The following is a 20523-nucleotide window of genomic DNA, read 5'->3' as shown; positions in this document are numbered from 1 at the left end:
CTCGCGCGCCCCATCTGCGCATGCGCCGCCCTTCGGCTCCTCCCCCCCAACCGAGTGTGTGACCTGATGTGGAGCCAGGAGTCCAGAGTCTAGTGAGGGGCGGGGGTCGGGGCGCTGCGGGGGCGCGCACTTCTCGGGAGTCTCCGAGCTGCGATCGCGGACTACGATTTTGATCCGGGTGAGGGCTCTGCGAATGGGCAAGCAAAACCCTCTGAGTCCGGGCCTCGTCGCTCGGTGCTGTGTGTTAAGGGCCTGCGCTGTGCTAGGACCGGGCGTGCCGCCGTGGGCAAAAGTGACGCTTTCCTGAAGCACAAATTTCTGGGGGGGCGACCAAGCGGCAGCAGATGCGTCCTGCGCCGGTAGCCACGCGGCCGGTGGAAGAGCAGAGACCAGCACGGGCCATGCGGCGGGGCCGGGCTTGCTGCACCGCTCTGCGCTGCGGGGTGATGGGGAGAGGCGCCTTCATTGGGGGTGAAGGGCGGGGAGCTGCCCGGAGGAGGTCCTAGAGCCTGGTGGGAACAGCCTCTTCGGGGCTGCTCCGAGAGACGGTGTGCAGAGCCTGGCGTGCTCGCTGAGGTCTGACAGGCAGCCCGGGGCTAGGTCCTGTTGGTTTTTTTTTTTTATCTAAAAAAAAAAATGGGAAGTCGTGGTAGGGTTTGAGCAAAGGAGTCCCGGGCAGTTTTTTTTTTTTTTTGAGACGGAGTCTCGCTGCGTCGCCCAGGCTGGAGTGCAGTGGCCGGATCTCAGCTCAGTGCAAGCTCCGCCTCCCGGGTTCACGCCATTCTCCTGCCTCAGCCTCCCGCGTGGCTGGGACTACAGGCGCCCGCCAACACGCCCGGCTAATTTTTTGTATTTTTTAGTAGAGACGGGGTTTCACTGGGTTAGCCAGGATGGTCTCGATCTCCTGACCTCATGATCCGCCCGTCTCAGCCTCCCAAAGTGCTGGGATTACAGGCTTGAGCCACCGCGCCCGGCCCGGGCAGTTTTTAAAGGATCCCTGCAGCTGCGGGCTGGGAGGGGGTGGGTGCGCTTAAGGGCGGAGTCACAGAGACCAGGTAGAAGATGATTACGAGAACCCAGGAACTTGGCCCTCAGGAGGCCGGCGGTACCAAGGGGACAGCAGCTGGGAGGAGAGAGGCAGGAGATGGTCAGGGGCCAGACCAGGGAGGGCCGTGGAGACTGCAGAATTCGCTCTGAATGAGTGGGGAGGCCCTTGGAAGAGTAAGGGGTCCAACTTAACAGGTTTTTTTGTTTGTTTGTTTGGTTGGTTTTTTTTTTTTGGTGACGGAGACTCGCTCTGTCGCCAGGCTGGAGTGCAGTGGTGCGATCTCGTGTCATTGCAACCTCCGACTCCCTGGTTCAAGCAATTCTCCTGCCTCAGCCTCCTGAGTAGCTGGGATTACAGGCACGTGCCACCCAGCTATTTTTTTCTATTTTTAGTAGAGACGGGGTTTTACCATGTTGGCCAGGATGGTCTCGATCTCCTGACCTTGTGATCCGCCCGCCTTGGCCTCCCAAAGTGCTAGGATTACAGGCGTAAGCCACCGCCTCCGGCCACCAACTTAACTTTTAGCAGGATCATGGGAAGTGGTAGGGTTTGGGGTCTGATTTCAAGAGGGAGCTGATGTGGAATATCAGCACAGCTTACTGAGATATCAGAAAGGCCTTGGTAAAGAGCTATTTACGGAGATAGGGAGCACATTTTGGCAAAGGTTTGAATTGGAGGGTGTTAAGTGTAGTGTCATCTTCACCACTGTGACCTCAGGTCCTGGCGCACATAATTGAGCACAGAAATACATGTCAGGCATTGCTAAGCACAAGGGTACAGCCAGTGAGCAGGGCTGCGTGGTCCCTGCCCTCTTAGAGCTGACCTTCAGGTCTGAGGGAGACTGAAAAATAAAGAATACCTCTGGCTGGGTGCTGTGGCTCACGTAATCCCAGCACTTTGGGAGGCCGAGATGGGTGGATCACCTGAGGTCAAGAGTTCCAGACCAGCACCACTTGCACTCCAGCCTGGACAACCAGAGAAATTTCGTCTCAAAAACAAAAAAAAAATTATTTTTATTTATGTATTTATTTCGCTCTTGTTGCCCAGGCTGGAGTGCAATGCACACTCTCGGCTCACTACAACCTCTGGCTCCCAGGTTCAAGCAATTATCCTGGCCCAGCCTCCCGAGTAGCTGGGATTACTACTGTGCCACCATGCCAGGCTAATTTTGTATTTTTAGTAGAGACAGGGTTTTGCCATGTTGGTCAGGCTGGTCTTGAACTCCTGACCTCAGGTAATCCTCCCACCTCAGCCTTCCAAAGTGCTAGGGTTACAGGCGTGAGCCACTGCGCCCAGCAAAAAAAAATTTAATAGGGCATCATGGCATGCACCTGTGTTCCCAGCTACTCTAGAGGCTGAGGCAGGAGAATGGCTTGAGCCCAGCAGGTCAAGGCTGCAATGAGCGGTGATTGTGCCACTGCAATCCAGCCTAAGCAACAGAGCAAGACCCTGTCTCAAAAAAAAGTTTTGGAGAGACCAAAATGGGCGAATCATGAGGTCAGGAGTTCGAGACCAGCCTGGCCAACGTAGTGAAACCCCATCTCTACTAAAAATACAAAAATTAGCCGGGCATGGTGGTGAGCGCCTGTAGTCCCAGCTACTCAGGAGACTGAGGCAGGAGAATCACTTGAACCCGGAAGGCAGAGGTTGTAGTGAGCAGATACAGCGCCACTGCACTCCAGCCTGGGCAACAAAGCGAGATTCCATCTCAAAAAAAAAGTTTCAGGCCAGCCACAGTGGCTTACACCTGTAATCACAGCACTTTGAGAGGCCGAGGCAGATGGATTGCTGAGGTCAGGAGTTCCAGACCAGCCTGGTCACCATGGCAAAACCTCGTCTCTACTAAAAATACGAAAATTAGCTGGGCATGGTGGTGAGCACCTGTAATCCCAGCTGCACGGGAGGCTAAGGCAGAAGAATCACTTGAATTCAGGTGGAGGGTGCAGTGAGCCGAGATTACACTACTGCATTCCAGCCTGGGCAACAGTAAGACTTCCTCTCAAAAAAAAAAAAAAAAAAAGGTTTTGAAGGGAGCAGATCCACTTTAAAAGCACACACTAGTTCTTGAGTGATGACGAAATTGCACTGTGCCTTATGCAGAGCCGACGCCTGGCAGTTTGCACAAGCAGGAGGTGGAGCTGCAGACTCCCTCTCCCTCCCAGCCTTGCCTCTGTAAGTGGGAAAGCCCTTGACATTCACAAAAGACGGGCAGGGAACTGCTACACAAGAGCAGCTACACAAGAGGGTCCTTTGGTCCACACAAGAAACAAGCCATAGTGATGACATATTTTGAAGCTGGTAGATGTTTTGTTTCCCTAGCTGGCTATTGTTTTTTGTATGGCTTGTCTTTCTCTTTTGAGTATGTGTGAGAACAGGGTGGGTTAACATTAGGAAAGAGCACGGAAGAGGAAGGAAGGAGGGAGGGAGGGAGGGGAGAAAGAATAGGGATGAGAAGCTCAGCTTGTAGAATGGGCAGGTGATGTTTGCAGTTATTAATAATTTGAGAAGTAGAGAAGCCAAGCGGAAATCCAGACTGGAAAAGAAGTGCTTACCATTTGAAAAAAAAAAAAAAAAAAAGCCAGTGTGGTTGTTCACAGCTGTAATCCCAACACTTGGAGACTGAGGCGGGAGAAATACATGAAACCAGGAGTTTGAGACCAGCCTGGGCAATACAACAAGATCCTTGTCTCTACAACAAGAAAAAAAAAAATGTAAAAAAGGAAACAAGCTTTAAACCTAAATGGCAGAATTCAAGACTGTTATCCTTGAGAACTTCCCGGCTCTGGAAAAAGCTCAGTGAGTGAGTCTCATCCTGTTGTTAGCTCCATTTTTTAGGGGCTCACTTTGTCTTAACGACAGTGCCTCTGCACCATTCTCATGGGCATCCCAGGGTGGTACAAGGCAGTTTTCTGCACTTCCCAGAATGCCCTGTTGGCTGGCTTCTGGGTAGGTTCTGCAAATTGGAGGCTCCTGTGAAAGATTGCTGTGGGGTGGGAGGAAGAAGCCTGTTTATCTGCCTGCTGACTGCAGGGTAGTGACTGCAGTGGGGTTATAGGGATCACCACCTGCACATGTGGTGCTTTGAGCAGCTTCACTCTTAAGTGTCTGCTCAACAGTGGCAGCCCTGGAGTCCTGGAGCGAGTGTGGGCTCCGGGCCAGGGGCAGTCCCAGCTTCCTGATCTCTAGGTAGCATCTCCTCCCTTTTGCTCTATAGCACCTCTGCCTTTTCAGTCACACACCTCCTTCTCAGTCATGCGCCTCCAGCGCTGACAATACCCTTGAAAACAATTCTCGGCCAGGCGCAGTGACTCATGCCTGTAATCCCAACACTTTGGGAGGCTGAGGCAGGCAGATCGCTTGAGGTCAGGAGTTTGAGACCAGCCTGCCCAACATGGTGAAACCCCGTCTCTACTAAAATACAAAAGTTAGCCGGGCATGGTGGTACATGCCTGTAATCCCAGCTACTTGGGAGACTGAGGCAGGAGAATCGCTTGAACCCAGGAGGCGGAGGTTGTAGTGAGCTGAGATCACACCACTGCGCTCCAGCCTGGGCAACAGAGGAAGACTCACTCTCAAAAAAATAAAAGTAGAAATAGCTAAGAAGTTTCTGCTTTCCTGGTTGAGCGTTGAAACATTCATACTTGGAGCCCCCCCGGAGTGGTCCTTGGAAACACCCACAAAAATGAGGATCTGGGGCTGTTCATCTGAATTGATTGCGCTGGTATGTAGAGAAGCCCTTACTGACAGCATGCCCTGGCAAAGTAGTTACTGAAACCATCACCTGTCATTGCCTGCATGGAGTGTCCATTGAAGGCAAAGTTGCCACAAGTGGCCACCATGGTGGGAATGGTGGCCACAAAGCTTGTGGGATGGGCCAGCTGCTTCTGATTGCATTGGAGAGATTTCAGAAAGAAAAAAGCTCAATAAAAGCTGAGGCATTCTCATATCAAGCATGATGAAAGAACCAGTTTGTGTGATGGCCAGAAGAGACCCTTACCTTTCGTAGCCTAGAGGTTGATGGGGCCTGGAGGCAGAGGTTGCAATGAGATATCGCGCCACTGCACTCCAGCCTGGGCGACAGAGCAAGACCCTGTCTCAAAAAACAAAACAAAACAAAAAAACTTACTACAAAGCTACAGTAGTCAAAACAGTGTGGTACTGGCATAAAGACAAACATACGGCCGGGCACGGTGGCTCACACCTGTAATCCCAGCACTTTGGGAGGCCGAGACAGGCGGATCACAAGGTCAGGAGATTGACACCATCCTGACTAACATGGTGAAACCCCGTCTCTACTAAAAATACAAAAAAATCTAGCCGGGCGTGGTGGTGGGCACCTGTAATCCTAGCTACTCGGGAGGCTGAGGCAGGAGAATGGCATGAACCTGGGAGATGGAGCTTGCAGTGAGCCAAGATCGCGCCACTGCACTCCAGCCTGGGCGACAGAGCAAGACTCCACCTCAAAAAAAAAAATAAAAAATACAAACATACAGACCAATGGAATAGCATAGATAGCCCAGAAACAAATCCTTGCACATATGATCAAATTATTTTCAATAAGGATGTGAAGACCATTCAATGGGAAAAAGTATTTTCAACAAATGTGCTGGGAAAACTGGATATCCATATGCAAAAGAATGAAGTTGGACCCTCATCTAATACCATGTGCAAACATTAAAATGTATTGAAGACTGAAGTGAAAGTTATAAAACTATAAATTTTTTAGAAAATACAGAGGAAAAGCTTCATGACACGGTTTGGCAGTTATTTCTTAGATAACCAAAGGTGCAGGCAGCAAAAGAAAAAATAGACAAATTGGATTTCATGAAAAATTTAAAAATCTGTACATAAAAAGACACTATCAGCCAGGCGCAGTGGCTCACGCCTGTAATTCTAGCACTTTGGGAGGCCAAGGTGGGTGGATCACCAGAGGTCAAGAGTTCAAGACCAACCTGGGCAACATGGTCAAACCCCTTCTCTACTAAAAATACAAAAATTAGCCAGGCCCAATGTGGTGGCTCACGCCTGTAATCCCAATACTTTGAGAGGCCAAGGTGGGCGGATTACCTGAGGTCAGGAGTTGGAGACTAGCTTGGCCAACATGGGTAACATCCCATCTCTACTAAAAAGACAAAAATTAGCCAGGCGTGGTGGCACATACCTGTGATCCCAGCTACTTGAGATTGAAGCAGGAGAATTGCTTGACCTCAGGAGACAGAGGTTGCAGTGAGATGAGATCGTGCCACTGCTCTCGAGCGTGACCGACAGAGTGAGACTCTGTCGCCAAAAAAAAAAAAAAAAAATGTCCGGGCACAGTGGCTCACGCCTGTAATCCCAGCACTTTGGGAGGCCAAGCCGGGCAGATTACCCGAGGTCAGGAGTTCGAGACCAGCCTGGCTAACATGGTGAAATCCCATCTCTACTAAAAGCACAAAAATTAGCCAGGCATGGTGGCACACACCTGTAATCCCAGCTACGCAGGAGAATTGCTTGAGCCCAGGAGACAGAGGTTACAGTGAGCCAAGATCATGCCACTGCACTCCAGCCTGGCTGACAGAGTGAGACTCTGTCGCAAAAAAAAAAAAAAAGTCCGGGCGCAGTGGCTCACGCCTGTAATCCTAGCACTTTGGGAGGCCGAGGCAGGTGGACCACCTGAGGTCAGGAGTTCAAGACCAGCCTGTCCTACATGGTGAAATCCTGTCTCTACTAAAAATACAAAAATTAGCCAGGTGTGATGGTGCATGCCTGTAATCTCAGCTACTTGGGAGGCTGAGGCAGAATAATCACTTGAACCCAGAAGATGGAGGTTGCAGTGAGCCAAGATTGTGCCACTGAACTCCAACCTGGGCAACAGAGCGAGACTCCCTCTCAAAAAAAAAAAAAAAAAAAAAAAAAACTAGCCAGGTGTGATGGCGCACGTGCCTGTAGTCCCAGCTACTTGGGAGGCTGAGGCAGGAGAATTGTTTAAACCCCAGAGTCAGAGGTTGTAGTGAGCTGAGATTGCCCCACTGTGCTCCAGCCTGGGCAACAGAGCAAGACTCCATCTCAAAAAAAACGACACTATCAACAGAGTAAAAGGGCAACCCACAGAAGAGGAGAAAATATTTGCAAATAATACCTCCAATAAGGGATGATTAATATCTAGAATATAGAGAGAACTTCGAAAACTCAACAACAAAAACAATCTGATTTTAAAATCGGCAAAGGAATAGGTATTTCTCCAAAGAAGATATACAAATGGCCAATAAGTACATGAAAAAATGTTCAATATCACTGTCATCAGGGAAATGAAAATCAAAACTACAGTGAAATACAACCTCATACCCATTGGGATGAGTACTATCGAAAAACCAGAAAAAGCCCAGCATGGAGCGTGGTGATGTGCCTCTGTAATCCCAGTCACTCCCTCCGCTTGATTTCCTGGAGGAAATTTGCATAATCCCTGTATCTAGTTGGCAGATAGCAGAGATGTAGCCTCAGTCTTTCCTTTAAAAATTTTGCTTTAGGCGGGGCACAGTGGCTCACACCTATAATCCCAGCACTTTGGGAGGCTGAGGTGGGCAGATCATGAGAGCAGGAATTTGAGATCAGCCTGGCCAATACGGTGAAACCCCGTCTCTACTAAAAATATAAGAATTAGCCGGGCGTGGTGGCACAAGCCTGTAATCCCAGCTATTTGGGAGGCTGAGGCAGGAGAATCGTTTGAACCCAGGAGGCAGAGGTTTGGAGGCTGAGGTGGGAGGATTGCTTGAGTCCAACATGTAGAGGCTGCAGTGAGCTGTGATTGTGCCAGTGCACCCCAGGGTGGGTGACAGAGCAAGACCCTATCTCAAAATAATAACAAAATAATAAAATTATAACAAAATAATAAAATTAATATTAACAATATAATAATAATATATGTTAATATATAATAGTAATGTTAATATATATGTTATAAATATTTTACCATGATAAAAACATTTTAAAATCATATATCAACTCTTGCCATTCTCCTGTTGAAAACTCTCCAATGACTTCCTACTCCATCATCCCGTGGGATGGGTCCACCGTGCTGGACCACAAGGCTCTGGACAGTATGGCTCCCACCAGCCTCTCCCCTTGGCCCAGATTGCTTGCTCCTACCCCTTTCCCTAGCTTCCAGGCCCCACAATCCCTGCATGGAGCCCTTAGCAGCTCTGTGAGCTCCCTGCCTGTTGGCAGCCGTCACAGCAACGGGCTCTGGTGTGCCCCTTGTTATCCCTGTATTCAGGCCATTATCTGTAATGACAGCCTGGCATAATTTTATTTTCACAATTTGTATAATTATATTCTATTGAGCTAAATGATCATTATCATTAAATATTTATTAAGCACTTCTAGCTGTGCAAACATAATAAGATGTGGCCTCAGCTCTTAAAATCTTCCTTCCTAATTCCAACCCAAATTCATTTCAACTTAAGCTATTCTTCTTTCTTGGAGAAGGAGGGAACTTCCGTGTTTTGTCTGGGGTTTTGCACGCCCGAGCTTATCGGAGCTTCTTAGTAATGCTATGGAGCAGATGCTGTTGACTTCAGTTCACAGATAAGGAAACAATCAGGCTGAGGAAGCTAGTATTAATAAGTAGCAGAGGTAGGATTTGCGTGTGGGTCTTTTTTACACAAAGCCTCTCCCTCTCCTTTCATGCACTATGTTAGCCAAGTTTACTAGAATAGGCAACTTCCTTTTTAAAAAATCCTGTTTACACTTTAGGTGCCAAACACTGTGCTAACCCAGTGGGAGAAACATATGCTCAAAAAGATCACTCTCAGGCCGGGCGCGGTGGCTCAAGCCTGTAATCCCAGCACTTTGGGAGGCTGAGACGGGCAGATCACGAGGTCAGGAGATCGAGACCATCCTGGCGAACACGGTGAAACCCCCGTCTCTACTAAAAAAAAAAAATACAAAAAACTAGCCGGGCGAGGTGGCGGGTGCCTGTAGTCCCAGCTACTCGGGAGGCTGAGGCAGGAGAATGATGTAAACCCAGGAGGCGGAGCTTGTAGTGAGTTGAAATCTGGCCACTGCACTCCAGCCTGGGCGACAGAGCGAGACTCTGTCTCAAAAAAAAAAAAAAAAGATCACTCTCAGACCAGGCGTGGTGGCTCACGCCTGTAATCCCAAGCCTTTGGGAGGATGAGGTCTGAGGACTACTTGCAGCCAGGAGTTTGAGACGAGCCTGGGCAACATAGTGAGAAGCCTCCTCTACAAAAAACTTAAAAACTAGCCAGGCCTGGTGGCGTGTGACTATAGGCTGCAGTGAGCTATGATTGTGCCACTGCATTCCAGCCTGGGAGACAGAATGAGACCCTGTCTCTAAAAACAAAACAAAACTCTTAAGCAGTATCCTATGTCAGGGTCCAAGCAGTAATGGAAATGGGTGGAGCTGACAGGTGAGTGATAGAGAATGGAGGGGTCTGTAGCAAACCTGACGGCTCTGGCTCATCCAAGAGGGCAGCCCAATTTTGCCATGAGGCAATGTGGGATCAGTGAGTGCTGTTCCAGTCTTCAATTTGAATTTATAAATAAAATTTCCAACTTTATATGTTGGCAACTTTGGCATTCCTTGCCTTAAACCTCACTGCCCCCCGCACCCCAATTTATTTCAGTAGGGATTAGATATCCAACATCCTTATAAAATCACAGGATACAGGCTGGGCGCGGTGGTTCATGCCTATAATCCCAGCACTTTGGGAGACTGAGGTGGGTGGATCACGAGGTCAGGAGATAGACACCATCCTGGCTAGCACGGTGAAACCCCGTCTTTATTAAAATACAAAAAAAAAAAAAGTAGCTGGGTGTGGTGGTGGGCACCTGTAGTCCCAGCTACTCAGGAGACTGAGGCAGGAGAATGGTGTGAACCCAGGAGGCAGAGCTTGCAGTGAGCCGAGATCGTGCCACTGCACTCCAGCCTGGGCGACAGAGAGAGACTCCGTCCCAAAAAAAAAAGATCTTTTCTTCAGTAAAAAGACAAAGCTGTCTGGGTGCAGTGGCTACACCTGTAAGGAGAATTACCTGAACCCAGGAGGTAGAGGTTGCAGTGAGCTGAGATCATACCACTGCATTCCAGCCTGGGCAGCAGAGCAAGACACCGTCTCAAAAAAACAAACAAAAAAACACAAAGCTTTGAGGCCTGATGAAGAAATGTGGAAACTGCCCTTTCCCTTTGTTCTTGTCTAATGCAGTCACCAAGTCTGGAGCAGTAGCCGCCATTTTTGAACCGTGAGGCAATAAGCATGAAGCCTAAAACCAGCATGCCAAGAATGACAAAGCAGAAAGACTGAAATATCTAAGGCCCTTGCAGACGCCCTTACTGCATCAGTTCCAGACTTGGCTCCCACAGCTCCAGATGTGGCCATGGCCACATTATACGTAAGCTTGATGGAATAAGCGCTAACACAGCACCTTAGAGCTGCTGGAAAAGAGACCGATGGACATGTATGAACGGGAGGTCCTGCCACTTACTGATTACAGGTTTCCTGTGTAGAAGGTGTCCTTTGATGAGCATTCACATGGAATACAAATCTCCTCACATCTCTCCCCAGTTCGAGAGGTTCATCCACACCCGCCCCCAGACCTTCTTGTCTTTCTGTCTCCAAACATGTTCTTTCCAAGTTCCTGAACTTTCAAAGTGTTAGTGACTGTCCCTGACTGGAGTAGACCTAACCCTTCTGGCTTTCTTTCTTTCTTTTTTTTTGAGACGGAGTTTCGTTCTTGTTGCCCAGGCTGGAATGTGATGGTGTGATCTCAGCTCACCACAACCTCCGCCTCCCGAGTTCAAGTGATTCTCCTGCCTCAGCCTCCTGAATAGCTGGAATTACAGGCATGCGCTACCACAGCCGGCTAATTTTGTATTTTTAGTAGAGACGGGGTTTCTCCATGTTGGTCAGGCTAGTCTTGAACTCCTGACCTCAGGTCGTCCACCCGCCTCGGCCTCCCAAAGTGCTGGGATTACAGGCATGAGCCGCTGCGCCCGGCCACGACCCTTCTGGCTTTCTCTCCATCCAGGCAAGTGGCCCACTGGGGGACTTTCCCTTCACCTCTGCCTTTCAGTCACATTCTAAAATGAAGCTGCTATGCTACAGTGTTCCACTGCTGGCTGGTGCCAGCGTTTTTACAAAACAATATTTTAACTGGGTCTGTGTCTTTCTTCATTCTTCTGCCCACGGAGAATCCCCATGAAGCCATATCTGTGGGGAGTGGCTAAGGAGGTGATGGAGTGGAAGGGGTGCTGTGGGAGCACCCTGCTCCTGTGACTTACCTGTGTTCCTGGGAGCTGCTCAAGGCTGATCTTCCCTTTGACAATGCAGTGTGGTGTGTGGCTCAATGGGCCACATCCCACCTGATTCAGATCACAGCTGGCCCAGGTCACACCTCATTTGGGGTCCCAGAGTCTGGCATTTGTTCTCTACCAGTACCTGGTAGCAAATCTGAAGCTGCGTAATGCTTAAATGGAGAATAGTCATTTGCAGAGGAGGGTATATCTTTGCTCCAAACCCCTTGGCGTCTGTGTTGTGACTTTTTTTTGAGACAGAGTCTTGCTCTTGTTGCCCAGGCTGGAGTGCAATGACGTGATCTCAGCTCACTGCAGCCTCCGCCTCTTGGGTCCAGCAGTTCTCCTGCCTCAGCCTCCTGAGTAGCTGGGATTATAGGCACCCACCACCACACGCAGCTAATTTTTTGTATTTTTTTAGTAAAGACTTTAAATTTAAAGACATTTAAATTTCACCATGTTGGCCAGGCTGGTCTTGAACCCCTGACCTCAGGTGATCCACCCCACCTTGACTTCCCCAAAGTGCTGGGATTACAGGAGGGAGCCACCTCACCCAGCCTGTGCTGTGACTGTTATACTGGGTCCTACCAGAACTCACAGGAGCATGACCTGTCACAGATACCCTGAGCACCACTGGACCTGCAGGGTTATCTGTCAAATGGGCCGGAGCAACATACTCGAATGTGGTCGCTATTATCTCTAAAACTCAAGGAAAGCCACCGGCGCAGGACACTCAAGTCCAGATGTCATTCCACTAGCTTAGCTAAGCAAACAGTTGGAGCCATCCCAGCTGTCGAAGCTAACACACTGGATTTAGACTCTCTTGCAAGTCAGATATGTTGGTAACTAGAGGCTCTGGACTGACCCATTAGAATCCACTCCCATATATTCCCCAGCTTTCTGCTGGTAAAAACGGATTGATATCCGACAATTCCTTCAGCGTCTGAACTTCTCCCAAACCGGGTGTTTTTTTTTTTTTCTTTTTTTTTTTCTTTTTTTTTTTTTTTTTTGGAGACAGTGAGTCTCACTCAGTAGCCCAGGCTGGAGTACAGTGACATGATCTCAACTCACTGCAACCTCCGCCTCCCAGGTTCAAGTGATTCTTGTGCCTCAGCCTCCCGAGTAGCTGGGACTACAGGCATGTGCCACCATGCCCAGCTAATTTTTATATTTTTAATAGAGATGGGTTTTTGCCATGTTGACCAGGCTGGTCTTGACATCCTGGCCTCAAAAGATCCACACACCTCGTGAGCCACCGTGCATGGTCTATAGTAAGTTTTGAAATCAGGAAGCGTGATTCCTCCAGCTTTGTTCTTTTTCAAGATAGTTTTGGTTGTTTGGGGTCCCTTGAATTTTAGGATGGATGTTTCTATTTCTACAGAAAACACTGTTGGCTGATATATTATTTTAACTTAGGGTGTAGTAAGCATAGAAACAGGAGACCAGGTAGGAGGCAGTTCAGGGAGAAATTGATAATGCTTCTGAATGGAGAGGTGGCACTGGATGCAGAGAAGCCTGTACAATTTGGGAAGTGTTTGGATGGTGAAATCAATAGGATTTAGTGATGGATTGGATGGGTTAGGAGTGAAAAAAGGAATCAAGAATGACTCCTCATGCCAGGCGTGGTGGCTCACACCTGTAACCTCAGCACTGTGGGAGGCTGAGGCAGGCAGATCATCAGAGGCCAGGAGTTCGAGACCAGCCTGGCCAACATGGTGAAGCCCTTTCTCTATTTAAAAAAAAAAAAAAAAAAAAAAAATATATATATATATATATATATATACACACACACACACACACACACACACACACACACACACACAAAATTAGCCAGGTGTGGTGGCATGCACCTGTAATCCCAGCTACTGGGGAGGCTGAGGCAGGAGAATCGCTTGAACCCAGGAGGCAGAGGTTACAGTGAGCTGAGATCATGCCATTGCACTTCAGCCTGGGTGGCAAGAGCAAAACTCCATCTCAAAAAAAGAATGACTCCTTAGTTTGAAGTTAGAGCAAATGGTGGTGCCTATTTCTGGAATGGGGAAGACGAGAAGGAATAGGTTTGGGGACAGAGGTATCCAGAGTTATATGAGGGCACAGAAGTCCAAGATGGCTCTAAGACAGCCAGGTGGGAAGGTCAGTGGAGGCTCATGGGGGACATGCAGGCTGGGATAGAAATGTGAGCATCCCCTGGTAGGGTGACTGAGTGAGGAGAGTAGCCGGAAAAGGGGAGGTCCAAGGACCCAGACCCACCTGGTTATTTCACATTTGGGGCCAGACTTTCTTTGTTTACCATTGATCTGAGCATGAAAATCAAGTGAAAATCAAAAGGAAGCCGGGAGCCGCGCCTCCTCCATGACTGCAGATCCTAGGTGGATGTTTTTCTGCTGCGGTGAGACCCCTGACTTTGTGTGGGCAGTGGGACCCAATGGGCATGTGCAGTGATCAATTGCTAAATACTGGCACTCTCATTAGCCTTGGGGTCTGGAAACCCCCATCCACCAGACACAGCCCACTTCCAGCTCCTCTGCGCTCCACGCTAGGACTTTGAACACCCTTTCTTCATGCGTCTCCTCCTCCCGAAGAGTTTGCTAACTGCCCGCTCAGGCCACCTCTTCCTGTGCACCCCTCCTGCAGCCCACCCCACGCCTGCCCCTACGTGGGCCTTGTCTGTGCAGCTGGAGCCCCGGGAACCTGTAGAGCCCCTGGAGATGGGAATGTGGTTTTTTTGTGTTTTTGGGTGTTTTTGAGACAGAATCTTGTTTTGTTGCCCAGGCTGGAGTGCAGTGGTACGATCTCGGCTCACTGCAACCTCCGCCTCCTGGGTTCAAGCGATTCTCCTGTCTCAGCCTCCCGAGTAGCTGGGATTATAGGCACCCGCCACTATACCCAGCTAAATTTTGTATTTTTAGTAGAGACAGGGTTTCACCATGTTGGCCAGGCTGGTCTCGAACTCCTGACCTCAAATGATCTGCCTGCCTTGGCCTCCCAAAGTGCTGGGATTACAGGCGTGAGCCACTGCACCCAGCCGGGAATGTGTTTTATTCATCTTTGTGTCCTGGTGCCCGGTATGGAGCCTGGAAAATGGGTTTCTAGACCGACAGATTAAGGGGTAATTAAAAATTTTTTTCATTAATATTTGAATTTCTATACCCTGGCCATGTATTCTTTGAGTAATTTTTTTTTTAGACAGTATCTCGCTCTGTCGCCCAGGCTGGAGTGTAGTGGCACAATCTTGGCTTACTGCAGCCTTGACCTCCCAGGCTCAAGCAATCCTCTCACCTCAGCCTCTTGAGTGGCCACGACTACAGGAGTTCGCCATCACACCCAGCTAATTTTTGTAGTTTTTGTAGAGACGGTTTCATTATGTTGCCCAGACTGGTATGAGACTCCTCCTGAGTTTAAGCAATCTTGCCACCTCAGCCTCCCAAAGTGGTGGGATTACAGGTGTGCGCTACCACGCCCAGTGGTATATTTAAAATAACAAAAGCTGGCAGAACACGGTGGCACATACCTATAATCCCAACACTGTGGGAGTCTGAGGCAGGAGGATCACTTAAGCCCAGAAGTGCAAGACCAGCCTGGGGAACATGGTGAGACCTCAACTCTAAAAAGTTTTTAAAATTAGCCAGATGTGGTGCTGGGCACCTATAGTCCCAGCTACTTAGGAGGATAAGATGGGAGAATCACTTGAGCCAGGAGTTTGAGGCTGCAATGAGCTGTGATTGCACCCCTGAACTCTAGCCTGGGGGATAGAGCAAGACCCTATCTCTAAAAAAAAAGCAAAAAACAAACAAAAACAAAAGGTTGGGTGCGGTGGCTCACACCTGTAATCCCAGCACTTTGGGAGGCCGAGGCAGGTGGATCACCTGAGGTCAGGAGTTCGAGACCAGCCTGACCAACATGGTGAAACCCTGTCTCTATTAAAAATACAAAAATTAGCCAGACATGGTGGCGTGTGCCTGTAGTCCCAGCCACTTGGGAGGCTGAGACAGGAGAATCACTTGAACCTGGGAGGTGGAGGTTGCAGTGAGCCAAGATGGCGCCATTGCACTCCAGCCTAGGCAACAAGAATGAGACTCCGTCTCAAAAAAAAAAAAAATAATAGAGTGGGCACCCACAGTGGCCAGCACTGGGCCAGGAGCCAGGATGTGCGCTCTATAAGACTCATGATCCAGTGGTACCCCATGTTAGAGAGTGAGGTGTGGCAACTGCTGCCTTCACACACTGCTGGTGGCAATGTGATCTATTCCAGACACTTTGGAAAATAGGTTGCAGTTCTTAAAAAGCTAACCATCCTCTTACCATGGGAGCCAGCAATTTTACTTCTGTTATTTACCCAAAGAAACAAACAGGTACGTCCACACAGGATTGCCCCTGAATGTTCATGTCAGCTTTATTCATAATAACTGTGACTGGAAACAACTCAAACACCCGTGAGCAGAGAGACTGTTCACAAACCATGGCACATCCCTGCACGGAACACCAACAGTGGGAGAAGCAACTGGCACACACAGCTGCCTGGACGACTCAGAAGCACGGTGCCAAGGGAAGCCAGACACAGAGAAGCACTGCCTGCAGGACCACGTTACATGAAATCCTAGATCCGGCTGAGCACATTCACAGTGACAGGAAACAGATCCTTGGTTGCCTGCCAGGGTGGGGATGGGGGCTGACTGCCAAGGGGCATGGTGGAAATGTCTGTATTTTGATTGTGAAAGTGGTTATAAGGGTGTATACACTTGTCAAAACTAATTACATTGTACACTTAAAAGGGATGCCTTTTACTCTATGAAATTATGTCATAATGAAGTTGATTTAAAAGAAAAGACCCTGTTGGCTGGCGCGGTGGCTCATGCCTGTCATCCCAGCACTTTGGGAGGCCGAGGAGGGCAGATCACGAGGTCAGGAGATCAAGACCATCCTGGCTAACATGGTGAAACCCTATCTCTACTAAAAATACAAAAACTTAGCCAGGTGTGGTGGCAGGTGCCTATAGTCCCAGCTACTCAAGAGGCTGAGGTAGGAGAATTGCCTGAACCTGGGAGGCAGAAGTTGCAGTGAGACAAGGTTGCACCACTGCACCCAGCCTGGGCGACAGAGCGAGACTCCATCTCAAAAAAAAAAAAAAGAAAAAAGAAAAGGCCCTGTCCCTGCTCTTATGAAGCCAGGGGTGGAGGACAGGGGTGAGGGGTGTAATTCGAGTTATGACAGAAATGCACGTGGAGTCACAATCTGTGATGAAGCCGCAGGGACTCTGAAGACATCACAGTGTGAACTGGCAGCGTTTGGTTGGCAGTGGGGCAGGGGGCTGGGGCCGGAGGGAGAGCCCCAGGGTCGGAGAATGGCTTGTGCAGATGCTGTGCATAAAAGACAAGGACTTGTAAAACAGAAAATTTAGGCCGGGCGCGGTGGTTCACGCCCGTAATCCCAGTACTTTGGGAGGTCGAGACGGTGGGATCACCTGAGGTTGGGAGTTTGAGACCAGCCTGACCAACATGGAGAAAACCCATCTCTACTAAAAATACAAAATCAGCTGGGTGTGGTGGTGCATGCCTGTAATCCCAGCTACTTGGGAGGCTGAGGGCAGGAGAATTGCTTGAACCGGGAGGCAGAGGTTGCAGTGAGCCGAGATCGCGCCATTGCACTCCAGCCTGGGCAACAAGGGCAAAACTCCGTGTCAAAGAAAAAAAAAAGAAGAAAGAAGGAAAAATTAGCCGGGTGCAGTGGCATGTGTCTGCAGTTCCAGCTACTCGGGAGGCTGAGGCAGGAGGATTGCTTGAGCCCAGGAGTTCCAAGCTGCAGTGAGCTATGATTGCATCACTGCACTGCAGCTTGGGCGACAAAGTGAAACCCCATCTCTAAAACAACAACAACATAACAAAAATAAGGACCCAATGCAGGAGCCCCAAGGAGCCAGCCTGCTGAGGGGAACGTTGGGAAAGGTGGGGAGGGGAGTTTCAAGACAACAGAGATGGGGTCCAACCTGGGACAGATCATTACCCTTGTCACTAGCATCATGATCATCACTACAGTCTTCCTCTTATCACCAAAGCAACACCTCTCCAGTATAGAAAAAAGCAGATAGGCAAAAAGAAGGAAAAGAGTCGGGCGCAGTGGCTTACACCTGTAATCCCAGCATTTTAGGGGGCCAAGGGAGGCAGATCACTTAAAGTCAGGAGTTTGAGACCAGCCTGGGCATGATGGCAAACCCCCTCTCTACCAAAATTACAAAAATTAGCTGGGCGTGGTGGCACGTGCCTGTAATGGAATCCCAGCTACTCAGGAGACTGAGGCAGGAGAATCGCTTGAACCTGGGAGGAGGATGTTGCAGTGAGCCGAGATCGCTCCGCTGCACTCCAGCCTGAGCAACAGAGCAAGACTCTGTCTCAAAAAAAAGAAAAAAGAAAAAGAAAAACCTCATGCTTCCATCCACGATCCTGCCTCACTCAGATTTCTGGTATGTTCCCCTCCAGACCTTTCCTATTGATTTAGGCCTTGAAGGACAAAGAGGAGCTCACCAAGGAGGGAAGGTGCTTGGGCCTGAGGAGCAGCCTGGATGATGGTGGGTGGTGGAGTGAGCTCCATGCAGGGGATCCTGCTAGGAGTCCTGCTCCTCCATGCCCTGTGAGTTCCCCAGGACCAGGGAGAGAAGGCCAGGCCACAATCCCAGCCGCAGTTAGAGGTGCAGAGTGACTGGAGGGAGTGAGAGGGGAAGGGTTCCGGGATTGGGGCTTTGATGTAGGAAGGCGCCACTGTCCGCCTGGATTCATGCCCTTGGGCTTACTCGCTCTTGACTTGCAAACCACAAAACAATTTTCTTTTTTTTTGAGACAGAGTCTCCCTCTGTTGCCCAGGCTGGAGTGCAGTGGTGCCATCTCGGCTCACTGCAACCTCCATCTCTTGGGTTCAAGCAATTGTCCTGCCTCAGCCTCCCAAGTAGCTGGCACTACTTGGCACACGCCACCATGCCCGGCTAGTTTTTTTATTTTTTAGTAGAGACGGGATTTCACCATATTGGCCAGGCTGGTCTGAAACTCCTGACCTCGTGATCCGCCCACCTCAGCCTCCAAAGTGCTGGGATTACAGGCGTGAGCCACTGCACCTGGCATCAAACTACAAAACTCTTAATTGCATCCAGCAGTGAGTAGGCTTAGGCATCTTTCGGGAATCAGCCCCCACCCTGGGCACTCATGTGTCTTCCACATGGCCAGATTCCTCTCCAGGCAGTGCCTGCTAAATGTCTCCTGGTGTCTCAGACACCCCTATTGTCCTTCCCTCTGCTGGTCGCCACCACAGTAAAAACCTTCTGTTTCTAATCAGTGTCTTGGCGCTTTCTTGGCCAGCTGGAAACCACAAGCAGCAGCAACCCGGGGGGCCTGGAGGCAAGGGCCTGGTTTGGGACCCACTCTGCTGCTGACCTGCCAAGAGACCTGGGGGCAGCTGCCTCTTGGCACCCCGGGTTCTCCTCCACTGTGGTACTGTCAAGGAGAATTAAAGACTGGCATGCTTTCACTTGGCAAAGACCCTTCCCGCACTGCTGCACCTCCCGCCCCAGCACTGGGGGACTGAACTCAGCCCAGCTGGGGGCACGTGCAAGGCCCTCCCCCTCAGACCCAGTAACCCACTCAGCTGTGGATACCTTTCAACACAGGACCCTCAGCGACGCCTCAGGGCCCTCGTCCAGCCCTGCCTTCCAGCAGGCCCCCCGCCTAACCCCCTCCCCCTGCCACCGAAGGCTTTTTGTTGCGGCTGCTGATTTGCTGCAGTTTCGTTCTTTCCATCTGGGGTTTGGAAGAGCAGGTTATCCAGTGCTGCTTGTTAGAGCACAGTAAGGCAGAGGTGTTCAGGCCCCTTATGATAGGTGCGGGGACCGCTGCAACAGCGTCTTGCAGTCGGGGAGAGAGTGGGCTCAACTCCGAATACAGCACGGGCAAGTGAGGATTTACATACAGCCAAGGAGCAGGATGGGGAACAGCAGATGCAAAATTACTAAGAGAAAGCACTGGGAGTAAGAGATGCGGGCTAAACCAGCCTAGCAGGATGCTTGCTGAAGACAGGCCAGGATGCTCAGACACTACCTGGGGGGCAGAGGGAATGAGTAATCTAATTGGATATGAAGGGTGGGGTAAACTGACTTAGAAGAGTTCTTTGCTAAAACTCGGCCATGCGCAGTGGCTCATGCCTATAATTCCAACACTTTGGTAGGCTGAGGCAAGTTTATCACTTGCCTCAAGGATTGGTCAGGTGTTCGAGACCAGCCTGGCCAACATGATGAAATCTCATTGCTACTAAAAATACAAAAATACAAAAATGAGCCGGGCGTGGTAGCAGGCACCTATAATCCCAGCTACTTGGGGTGGCTGAGGCAGGAGAATCCCTTGAACCAGGGAGGCGGAGGTTGCAGTGAGCTGAGATCGTGCCACTGGGCAACAGAGTAAGACTGTCTCAAAAAAAGAGGAGTTCTTTGCTAAAACGAGATTTTACAAGGAAGTGCACAGATGGGCCTTGGAGAAGTTTCTAAAGTTGACTAAAGATTGGCCAAGCAAAGAATCTTTGTCCATTCTCCTGGTCTGGTGGCATCAGGCAGTTGCTTTAGCTCTCTCGGTTCCTCTTTCTCCAGCCGTAAAAGAAGAACAGAACCGACCTGCAGGGCAGAGTGAGAACAGAGCCAGCCAGTGGGAAGAGGGCTCTCCAGAGCTTGGCACGGCGCTCACAGCAGGTGAGTATCTGTCCGTCCATCCATGCATTCATTTTTCCCATGTGTGAACAGCTGTGTGTCTAACGTTTGCCAGGAAAGTCACTTTAGACCAGCATAATTACTAACAAATTTCCCTTTCTCTCTCAGAAATGTTCTGGCTTGAATGACAAATGGTATTGTTACCCTATTGCCAATGAACCACCTCAGTCCTTTCTCACTTTTTTTTTTTTTCAGACAGGGTCTCGCTCTGTCACCCAGGCTGCAGTGGCTTGATCTCGGCTCACTGTAACCTCCACCTCCTGGGTTTAAGAAATTCTCATGCTTCAGCCTCTCAAGTAGCTGGGATTACAGGCGTACGTGACCACGCCCGGCTAATTTTTGTGTTTTTAGTAGATAATAGGGTTTCACCATGTTGGCCAGGCTGGTTTTGAACTCCTGACCTCAAGTGATCCGCCCGCCTTGGCCTCCCAAAGTGCTGGGATTACAGGC

The 20523-nt window shown here is 49.7% G+C and overlaps 1 long non-coding RNA gene across 4 annotated transcripts in view; it reads left to right on the top strand.

Moving 5' to 3' along the window:
* The first annotated feature begins 48 nt into the window (after window positions 1-48).
* Window positions 49-20523, top strand: part of LOC123575321 (uncharacterized) — a 33666-nt gene continuing 13191 nt past the window's right edge. For all 4 annotated transcript variants that reach the window (XR_012416672.1, XR_012416674.1, XR_012416673.1 and 1 more), the window contains exons 1-2: window positions 49-178; window positions 19957-20055. This is a non-coding gene — a long non-coding RNA (uncharacterized lncRNA). The remainder of the gene's footprint in view (window positions 179-19956; window positions 20056-20523) is intronic.

This window comes from Macaca fascicularis, chromosome 8 (assembly GCF_037993035.2).
Source record: "Macaca fascicularis isolate 582-1 chromosome 8, T2T-MFA8v1.1".
Classification (NCBI taxonomy): Eukaryota; Metazoa; Chordata; class Mammalia; order Primates; family Cercopithecidae; genus Macaca; species Macaca fascicularis.
The sequence above is the reverse complement of the archived record's forward strand: the minus strand, read 5'-3'. Positions and strand labels throughout refer to the sequence as shown.